The following is a 10,171-nucleotide window of genomic DNA, read 5'->3' as shown; positions in this document are numbered from 1 at the left end:
AGTACAGCAGGCAAAAAATTGTTGGTCTTTGTGTCCGACTTGTGTTCAAATCCAAAAAAACAAATAACAAATAAAAATATTCACCATATAAGCAATGATCCAAGTGTGTAGACAACGCACTTAGACTAGAAACAAGTATGTGAGGAAAATATTTTCATCCTTCAACATAGTAGGAATGTTATAGTAGTAATAGTGACCATGTATGACTTTTACATATGAGTTCTCATTCATGTTACCTGATGGAAAACCTACTTGGAAAATAATGCAACATAAAAATACTCATACCCTTTGACCCAGTAATCTTTCCTCTGGGAATTTATCCTAAAGAAATAGCTCAATAGAGGCAAAGTCCAAATGAATAAAAATGTTTATTGCGGTATTATATAAAACAAAACAGAAACAAACAACAACAAAATCCACTAAAAACTACCAAAATATTCAACAATAAAAGAATGGTTTATTAATTGTAGAACATAGCAGGAGATAAGTTAATGAGCCATTAAAATGATAATTACAAAGCTATGTAACTACATAGAAACAAATTCTAATAGAAACATAATTTTCCTCACTATATACCATTATTTTCTGAAGATGTGGAATTTATTCTGGGGACGGCAGGCTGTAGCTGAGCACGTGGATGTTTTTTGTAGGCTAGTGGGAGGATAAAGACTGAGGAGACCTGAATGTTCTGTATAGTTGAGAAACAAACATTTGCAGGGAAGCTCAGAAACTGCAGATTATTGACAGAAATGTGAGCTGCATAGGGGTGAGACCAACGCAGAGGGATGCCCTAGAGGGGATAGATTTCAGAGAACATAAATAGCCACTCTGTATTTTCACATTGTTTGCTCTCAGTGCATAGTCTAAGCCCTTCTTTGTCTCCCTGTCAAAACTGTCAGAAAGGTCTGCATTGTTCTCTTAATAATTTTTGTGGACAAATTCTTCAGGAAAACTTCAAAAAGACTCCACAGCTGTATTAATGAGGCATAATTAAGACAAGAAGTCTGAAATTATCCCAGGCTTTAATATTGTCATGGCTTTAGCTTCCTCATCTATAAAATGGGGATAGCAGTATATCTGCTTTCACAGGATGGCTGTGAGGATTAAATGAGTTAATATATATAAAGAACTTAGAACAGCATCTGGCACATAGTAAGTCCTAGATACACATTTGTTATTATCAGTCATCATCATCATCACAGTTAAGGGCACAATTCATGAAGATTTAGGATCTAGGTGACAGATGCTGTAATTGGGGCTGTAGGCCTATAAATGTTTCATTTTGCTTTGTTTTTTTCAGAATTTGGGTCAATATTTCTGTTGCATTGACTAAAAATTTTAAAACAGAAGGAAAACAATTTAGTAGATAGCCTAAGTATTTAGTCCTCACTTAGAGATGTTTAATCAGTGATCATTTAAAGCAAAGGAGAAAATTCATCAAAGTTGAACAATTAAATAATGAGAGACAGTGAGGTAGGAAAAAGATGTCTGATTATTTAAAAAAGGCAGTCACAGTAGGCATGGAAGAACAGGGATAATAAATCTATGACACTTTAAATTTTAACTTAATTTAATTAATTCTGATTATGGAAGAGAGAGCAACCAGAAATCTGATCATTCAGAGAGCTGATTCGTGATGCTAGAATGTCAACCTGAAATATTCCCTGGAATTATGAAAAAATGCCTAAAGGCATTCCACTAAAGAGAGTGATAAAAAAGTGATTTCAACTTGAATTTTGTTATCTTTCAAACTTGAAATATTAGATGACTTAATATAATGGGAAAAAAAGGGAAATTTATGAAATGACATAAATTTCTTATTATGATATAAATTTAATTTTAAAAGCTTCATGTATTTTTGCTTTTTTAAAATCCTTATAAATTTCTGAGTTGTAGAGATAAATGTTAATAACAATTATTTAGGGATCCCTGGGTGGCGCAGCGGTTTAGCGCCTGCCTTTGGCCCAGGGCGTGATCCTGGAGACCTGGGATCGAATCCCACGTCGGGCTCCCGGTGCATGGAGCCTGCTTCTCCCTCTGCCTGTGTCTCTGCCTCTCTCTCTCTCTCTGTGACTATCATAAATAAATAGATAGTTTAAAAAAAAAAAAAAAAAAAAACAATTATTTAATGGTAATTATTGTATAATAATTAATTATATATTTACATGATACATAATAAAATATTAATAAAATTATTAAACATCTTTATGTTTAGATATTTGACTATAGATACTTAATTTAAAAGAAGAAAGTTATTAATGTGGAGGAAAATTATTAATCTGCATTTTTGAAGTTAATTTCACTAGAGAGCTTAAGCCATAACTTAGCTTGCACCATTATCTCCAACAGATTAAGTGGATGCCAGTCAGGGACAGGGTCTTGATAAACATATAACCTTTGAGGTATTTGTTAGCAAATCTAAACTATTATGTGAGTAAATTATTCATGGGAATAGCTCTACTTAATTAATTAACATAGATATATGCCTTTAATTCTTGGATCCTGAAAGAACAGCTGAAAGCCTGAAGATGGCCTAGACTCAAATGTGTTTAGAGGCTAGATTAAGTTTTCTAAATCCTAGTTTAGATCACATAAACACACCCTAACTCCAAATGCCTGAGCCATGAAATTCAATGCCAAACACTTCCCCTTAGTGACCACATATTTCCTTGATGATCATTAGTATATTGTTCAGAGAATTGCATCCATGAAGTCCAAATCTCTGAGTAACCGGTGAAAGATACTAAGGTCTACCAACTCATTGCTTTTCAAATTGTTATATATAGATCTGTCACTGATAAATGGGAGGAAAGGAGATAAAGCTATAGAAAACAGAAAAATTCAAATAAAACTAGTTTATACATGCAATACTTCCTCCTGTCTGATGGGAGCATATCATGCACATAAACTTTATTCATCCTTCAGTTATGCCCCAAACCTTACCCCTCTCCAAAATTGTGTGTGAACCACAAGAGGCAAACACTGCAGGAAAGAACATTTAGCTCCAAGCCAAGCTACTCCAGGTAGACTGCGACAGGCTGACCTGATAGGTTGCCAGGTCAAACGTGCATTGATGATGTTTCTGTGTTCCATCCTCTTTAACAAGAAAGGGTCCCTTGGTTTCATAGTGCCAAGTAAAGGCAAAAAGACATTCTTCATCAAATATATCTCAGGAAATTTAATACCTGGAGATTTCCTATAAAAGAATTGTAATGCAGACAGTAGTGTATTTCTAAGATAAGATAATGCCCTTGGTAGTTTGAAGTCAGTACATCTTTAAAAAAACAAACAAACAAAAAAACAACAACAAAAACCCAAAAAAACTCTGATTTACTTTTACTCCCAGGAGAGGTTCCCAATAGATGTGTCTGTTTTCTTTTCTTTCTTTTTTTTTTTTTATTTATGATAGTCACACACACACACACACACACACACACACACACAGAGGCAAAGTCACAGGCAGAGGGAGAAGCAGGCTCCATGCACCGGGAGCCCGACGTGGGATTTGATCCCAGGTCTCCAGGATCGCGCCCTGGGCCAAAGGCAGGCGCTAAACCGCTGCGCCACCCAGGAATCCCAGATGTGTCTGTTTTCAAACCTTTGTCTGTATTTAATATCATCCCTGTCTGCTTCCAAGCATGTTCCAGAAGGTAGTATCATGGTGAGTGGCCAGCCCATAGATCCAGGAGATGAGCATTTTCTCTGTGCTCAGGAGAAGATCGGACCTACGATGAGGCTGGCTTAGTGATTGGGACCAACTACTTGTTCTTTCCACTGAAATGAATGCACATGCACACATGCACCCTTCCATCATTCCCCAGCACACATCGAGTTTCCTGTGAGTGAATTTACTTACTGGTAGTAGTGATTTGTGGGGAGATTCTAGAGGGGCTGCAATTCCTACTCCCACCTCCTGATCCAATCCTGATCCCAGCACTTTGAATTACTAGGGCCAGTAGCCCTACAGTGCACCCTGGGGCATCAAACGGATTGCTCAACTGGAAATGTATTAAAAAGAAAGAAAAAAGAAATGAGCACATTAAATGCATTTTGGTCTGAGTTTTGTCTCACTGTGTAGAAGGTTCAGAGCCTGCTGGGTTCCCAAAGCTTTGTATAAACTAAATATAAAAAAAAAATGCATTGCAGCAGTCACTGCTTAGTGCTATTTCTCTTTTTATGCAGTAGGAAAGACTTGTCACTCCATACATCATTTACAACTTGCTGCAGTGATTCCTCAAATTTAAAAAAAAATACTGCACATGGTGAATAAAAGTACGTGGAGAAAAGAAAGTTTTGCACTATAGGATTTTCCTCACCTAGCATCCATAAGTAAAATGTTTTTGACACCAATAACAAGAAACATTAACTGGAACAAATGCCAAGAAAATTGATAATTACAGAAATCATATGGTTAAGGGCAGGTGCTTTGTGCTTTTTCTCTTAGTGTTGACTTTTCATGTTTTATATCTATTTTTTATAAAAGGATATAGTAGTAACAAAAATATGTATTTAATAATCTATAAACCTATGCCATCTAATCAGAAATCAAGTGTTGGGTGACTTCCATTCTCTGAAACACAGCTCAGAACACAAAAAGAAAAGAGAAAAAAGTCCAGAGAACAGCTATAATGGAGCCCACTACTTCAATCTGCTACTTTACTCCCCAGGAAAGCAATGACCATCACTCAAGAGTGTTGGTAAGACTCACTCACTTCTGTTATACATGTGAATACCTGTTTGTCAGCTCAAACAAATTAGAAACATTTAAAGAGATGGTGGATGGGAAAGAAAGAAGAGTGGGAAGATAGTACTTCAAGCAGGCATTCTGGTGTGAAGTCTCAACTAAATACAGCCTGTCTACAGAGGAGGAACCAGAAAAAGTTAAAAGCAGAAACAGAACTTTAAGCCATTTAGTGAAGAAAGAAGTCTCTCATGTTTCAAGAGTCTCCAAAGGCATCAATTTTTAAAATACAGCAAAATCATAGATATTCTTCATGTAGTGTCATTAGAGGGGTCAAGACATATTCAGCATATTCTATTTTTAGGAAATTGAGGAGTGTAGAATGAACTTTAGAGGGATTTTTTTAAATGACATGTTTAAATTTAAAGGGGATTTTGTACTTGAAGTAGTTACATGCAAAGTTTCTTTATATAAAATATTTCCCTCTGTGACAATGCCAAGAAAATGAAGGATTACTGTGTATATTAGGTGTGTGAATGCATTATAATTATATTCTCTCTGTATTTAAGCTGAGCAAATAACAATTCACTGATCTGCATTTATTTACCTCAGTTGGTGGTGGGTAAGTGTGGGTGGGTGTGGGGAGTTGGCACATCATGCCGTGTATGTCCCCAACTACATTGCCTGGAGCTTTCTGTGGTCCTAAAAAGTTCACTCCATTTTGAAGAAAGTCATTCTTCCCTAGGGATTAGCCCTTTGTTTCCCTGGTACACATCAAACCAATTTGTTGACTACTGTGTGCCTTCATACATTCATGGTGGCACTTCCATGCCTCCATCCCTGAATGGATGGACTGTGTTAAATCTTTATAAACTTTATCTCACTTCTGAGACACCTCTTCAATCCTAGAAATAGATGTTGTAGCTTTCATTCTAGATTCCTGCCACTACCATATGCAGGTATCTTCAGTATCATTGACTCCCCACACTTGGTGAATTAGATACAATTTCCTGAGAAATAAAAATGAAAAAAAAGTTAAATATACATAGATTAGAAACACTGATAGTCTACTTGTTCACCCCAATAATATTCTCAGAGCCATACTGTGTAATAAGTGACTCACATGTAATAAGTGACTCACCTATATGAGGTAGGTAGGTTATGGAAAATAATTTTAATATATATTTCAAGAATTAGAAATGTGAAATTAATTGTGATACAGCTTTACTTAATATTTTTCATCTTCTTAAAAGGTTGTGCACATTTTTAAGATGGTATAATTTATCACATCATATATATATACCCATAGTATATATTCAACTTATATATGTTATGTATACTATTTGTATTTTAATACATATCATATATACATTTTTTAAATTAAACTGATTTGCCATACTTCCTCTTGACAAAAATGGATCAATAGCTCCAGTGATTGTTTATTGAAGCATAAAACCTTGATAGAAACAGGAACACAAAACACTGATCTTTCTTAATAATCTTGTTAGTAGAAACAATAAGAGGGACTCCAGTGGCAATATAGAATGTGGATGCAGATGTTCTAGGAAATTGAATTTTTAAGTGTAATAATTTCATGAAACCATCCAAATAAAAATAGAATTACAAAATATACAATTATTTAAAAATTGGATTCCAGGGGGATCCCTGGGTGGCTCAGCGGTTTAGTGCCTGCCTTTGGCCCAGGGCGCAATCCTGGAGTCCCGGGATCGAGTCCCACGTCGAGCTCCCGGCATGGAGCCTGCTTCTCCCTCCTCCTGTGTCTCTGCCTCTCTCTCTCTCTCTCTATCATAAATAAATAAATAAATCTTTAAAAAAAAATTGGAGGGATGCCTGGGTGGCGCAGTGGTTTGGTGCCTGCCTTTGGCCCAGGGCGCGATCCTGGAGACCCGGGATGGAATCCCACGTCAGGCTCCTGGTGCATGGAGCCTGCTTCTCCCTCTGCCTGTGTCTCTGCCTCTCTCTCTCTCTCTCACTGTGTGACTATCATAAAAAAAAAAAAAAAAAAAAAAAAAAAAAAAAAAATTGGATTCCCTTAGAGCCATTGAACAATATTTTTAGTCCACAGTGAGTTAGCTATTGATAAAATTTAGCAAATGACAACATAAACTCATTGAACTCTTCTCATAATTTTCAAATAATTACAAGATTTACCATAAATATAATAAAAATGGGCTTTTTGTATAAATTTGATATTTTTTGCTACTAAAGATGAGCACAAATGACAGAAACAGACAAAATTATATTTCTTAGAATAAAAGCAAATACAAATGACCCGTATGCTACTGCTGAGGAAGTTGTAAAACCAACTACAAATTAGTGACAAATATTATGCCAGAAAAATAAGTTGCTGATATAATTTATCTGTAAAATGATAGTAGTAGATATCAATGATATAATAAGCACATAAGGAAAACAAGAAATTAAAATGTGTGTATATTGAGGTGCATGTGTGGAATGTGTGTATGTATGTTTGTGTCTGTGTGTATGTGTGCCAGGAAATATTTCTTATTACAGTTGGATAGAATTATTCGTGAATAGGATAATAGTCTTTGACATAGGAGTAGTGCCTATAGGTTAACATGCATTTTATTATGTTTTTATTTTTATTATGAGTTTTTAAGTTGATGATAAGGGGGAATGCCTGGGTACTTAGTAGGTTAAGTGTCTGACTCTTGATTTCAGCTTGGGTCATAATCTCAGGATTATATGATAGAGGCCTGAGTCAGGCTCTGCAATGAGCATGAAGTCTGCTTGAGATTCTCTCTCTGCCCCCCTACCACCACTTGTGTGGTCTCTCTCTCTTAAAAACAACAACAAAACAAAACTTGATAATAAAGTATCAGCTTTCACTGGATCATAAATCACTGAGCTTATTATTGCTCATCCAAGTTGGAAATAGGGCAGCCCGGGTGGCTCAGTGGTTTAGCCCCGCCTTCCGCCCAGGGCCTAATCCTGGAGATCCGGATCGAGTCCCACATCAGGCTCCCTGCATGGAGCCTGCTTCTCCCTCTGCCTGTGTCTATGTGTCTCTGCCTCTGTCTCCTTTTGTCTCTCATGAATAAACAAATAAAATCTTAAAAAAAAAATAACAAAGTTGGAAATAATTTCTGGCACTGAAAACAACCAGAGTCAATTTAGGGAAGTGACTGTTGCTAGTGTCCAAGTTGAAACATTCAAAAATTAACAGTGTGATATAGGTACTTATTTTATATCTGATATATCCCTGAAGATAGTCTTTAATGAAAAAAAATGAGTTGTAGATTTATAATTTCTGAATCCATATTTGAGATGAATGTCTATAACTGACAAACCATAAATAGTTGCTCCTATTTCTTCAAGATCTATAATTGAAATTCAGAATGTTAACAGAACCGACTTAACAGAACCGACTGCGTATAGAATTTGGCCACTTGGTCACACTAACCAGATATATATCATAGTAAAGATTATGTTTTAGAATAATTATTTTAAATGCTTTTAATATATATTTTAAATTTATTTAACTAAAATGTGTCAACCTGTAATTTAACTGGTCATTCAGGAATTGGTTTAGGATTGCCAAAACTTTGAAAACACGGGTCTATAATATGAAGTTAGAGATTTAAAGATTTATAGTGGATTTATTTTTTTTAACCTTCTCATTCCCCTTTTATTTTCATTGTCATTATTTTTGTTTATTGTTCGATATTTTAAAAGCTTTATTGGAGTATCATTAAGAGACAAATAAGTAGGGATGCCTGGGTAGCTCAGTAGTTGAGCATTTGCCTTCGGCACAGGGCATGAATCCGGAGTCCTGGGATTGAGTACCCCATCGGGCTTCCCGCAGGGATCCTGCTTCTCCCTCTGCCTATGTCTCTGCCTTTCTCTCTGTGTCTCTCAAGAATAAATAAATAAAGTCTTAAAAAAGAGAGACAAATAAGTATACCTTTTTATTGTGTATAATTTAATTCATTTGAACATATTTAAACACTTGTGATACCAGCCATATCCAACACCTCCTAGAGTTTCTTTGTGTCCATGTGTGTGATAGGAACACTTAATATGAGATCTATCCTCTGAATAAATTTTGAAGTGCACAATACCATATCATTAGTATAGGTACTATATTGTACAGCAGACCTGTGAGACTAGTTTAACTGAAACTTTATACTCTTGGAAAACAACTCCACAATTTCCTCACCCACACACCCCACAACACCTGGCAGCCACTATTGTATTCTCAGCTTCTCTGAATTCAAGTATTCTAAATACCTCACATAAGTGGAATCATACAATAATTGTACTGCTGAGACTGGATCATGTCCTCCAGGCCTATCCATGTTGTCACAAATGGCAGGATTTCCTTCATTTTTAAGGCTGAATAATATTCTGTAGTATGTATATACTATAAATATATATGTATTCCATTTATCTGTCCATGGAGACTTGGGTTGTTTCCATATCTTGACTGTTGTGAATACTGCTACAATGAACATAGGAGTGCAGGTATCTCCTGTTCATTCACTTTTATCTGCCATCTCAGTATATAGCCAGAGATATGAAAGTAAATCCAAACATCTCCCATGCCCATGTGTTCTTATTAAGTCAACATCCCAGTTCTACCAATTTTATCTCAGTCTTATTCATTTATTCCCTATCTACATCACCTTGACAACCACACTTTATTTCAAGCATTATATTTCCTCCCACTTGAACTCCAACAGTGGCCTTCTAAATGGCTTCTCTATCCTCATTTTTGTTCCTTGAAAAATCCGTTCTCCATATTATCACCAGGTTTCTTTTTTCTAAGATTTATTTATTTATTTGTGAGAGGGGTTGGGAAGGTGTAGAAGGAGAGTCTTACGATTCTGTGCAGAGCCTGGAGTCTGATATGGGGTTCAATCTCATGACCCTGAGATAATGACCTGAGCCAAAACCAAGAGTCAGACACTTAACCAACTACATCATCCAGGTGCTCCTATCATCAGGTTTCTATTTAAAATTCATGTTTGTTGTATCATAGGACTATTTAAAATATTGTTTTTTTCTCTAAGTTTGCAATAAGCATCAAGAAATGAAAATGGTGAAAATATTTCCTTAAAACTATAACAAAAAAGTGTACAATACTTAGGAATAAATCTAACAAACAGGTACAGAAAGGATAAAAAAATCAGAAACAAAATTGAAATAGCATATTATTTCTCAGATGGTAAGAATTATTAGAATAAAAGCATCAGTTTTCTCAATATTGATAAATGAATGCACTTCAAGTCCAATTAAAATATTTATACAGATTAGTGTTTTAAATTATCTTTGGAATTGACAAAAGTACTTAAATTAATAAGGATAATTTCTGAAAATAGTCAATAAAAGCAAAGAATTGTGAAAAGGAATTTACATTAATAAATTTTAAAAACATTATAAATATTGTCTAATGTAAAATGGAATTTGATATAGAAATAGAAATCAGGGATCCCTGGGTGGCGCAGC

This window comes from Canis aureus, chromosome 32 (genome assembly GCF_053574225.1).
Source record: "Canis aureus isolate CA01 chromosome 32, VMU_Caureus_v.1.0, whole genome shotgun sequence".
Lineage (NCBI taxonomy): Eukaryota > Metazoa > Chordata > Mammalia > Carnivora > Canidae > Canis > Canis aureus.
This window is presented reverse-complemented; position numbering follows the sequence as displayed.